The sequence below is a fragment of the Elaeis guineensis genome, chromosome 14 (assembly GCF_000442705.2).
Source record: "Elaeis guineensis isolate ETL-2024a chromosome 14, EG11, whole genome shotgun sequence".
Classification (NCBI taxonomy): Eukaryota; Viridiplantae; Streptophyta; class Magnoliopsida; order Arecales; family Arecaceae; genus Elaeis; species Elaeis guineensis.
The window spans coordinates 31379604-31380929 of record NC_026006.2 but is presented as its reverse complement, the minus strand read 5'-3'; the positions used below and the strand labels follow the sequence as shown (position 1 = coordinate 31380929).

Sequence of the window (1326 nt, the reverse complement as noted above, 5' to 3'; positions counted from 1 at the left end):
AAGGGTCTGAGTGTTGACTTCTAATCATTCTAGTACTTTCAGAACTTTTTCCTCAAAAGCTAAGCTGTGACCAGTAGTAGACAGTTGAGGAGCATTTTGAAATTGATGGTATGGTCCATGCCTATATGTTGGGTCCTGATATTGAGGTCGAGGTGCGGTAGGGCCAACCACTGGTTGTGGTCTCCAGAAAAAATTTGGATGATTTCTCCAGCCGGGGTTATAAGTGTTCAAATATGAATCGTTTCCTGGTCTGCGAGCTTATTGGACTTAAGCTTGCTGAACCTACTCGTGCACAAACTCAGAAAATTGAGGTGTGGCTGGGCATTCACTAACAAAATAGTTCGGACTTGCACACAATGCACAAGCTTCTTGGATTGGGTTAGGTGGAATCGAGGATTGTCTAGTATTTAGAAGACGGTCTAATTTTTGGGATAGTTTATCTACCTTACTGTGGATATCTATGACATTTTTAATCTAATAAATTCCACTTTTTTTTTGTTGAAGCATGGGTTGTTCTCTAGAGGTGGCAGACATATAATGTAGGGAATTCTCACTAAGTATTTCAAAGAGCTGTCAGGCTTCATCCTCACTCTTTAGCATGAATGTCCCACCACATGATGCATCAATCATTTATTGGTGTTTCTTTGATAGACAATCATAAAAACACTGACAAAGTTGCCATTTAGGGATAGCATGGTGTGGACATTTATGAATGAGGTCCCTTAACCTTTCTCATGTCTCATGAAAAAGTTCACCCTCCAATTGGAAAAAACTAGTGATAGCTTTTCTAATTTGATTTATTTTTTCAATTGAAAAGTATTTCTTGAGAAATTCTCTCTGAAGATAATCCCAAGTTGAAATGGTTATAGAGTCTAAGGAGTTTAACCAATGCTTGGCTTTGTCCTTAAGTGAGAAAGGGAATAGTTTCAACCTAAGGGCATCATCAGAGAAATTTTGGATGTTTACTGTGGAACAAATTTCAAGAAATTCATCCAAGTGTTTGTATGGGTCCTCGTTACTAAGTCCATAGAATGATGGCAATATTTGAATAATGCTAGACTTAATCTCATATTGGGTAGCTTCTACTGGAGGTGCTTGCATGCATGGAGAGTAGGTATACGAGGATGGAGTAAAATATTCTCTCAATGAGCATGGAGGATTAGCCTCACCAGGTGCAGCCATGATTCTAACTTGGATAGTCCTAAGAGTCTTTTCTAATTCTTCGTCTAATGGTTGCAAGTCGGGTTTTAGTGATCGTCAACCTAACATGCAACTAAAAGGTCTATGTAGGACTATCCTAGTCTGTTAAGGATTTTTTTTTAATTA

General features: G+C 38.4%; 1 non-coding gene across 1 annotated transcript; it reads left to right on the top strand.

Moving 5' to 3' along the window:
• Positions 1–688: 688 nt before the first annotated feature.
• On the top strand, positions 689–794 carry LOC140853909 (small nucleolar RNA R71). Its single transcript, XR_012137051.1, has one exon. It is a non-coding gene; the product is annotated as a small nucleolar RNA R71 (small nucleolar RNA).
• The last annotated feature ends 532 nt before the right edge of the window (positions 795–1326 follow it).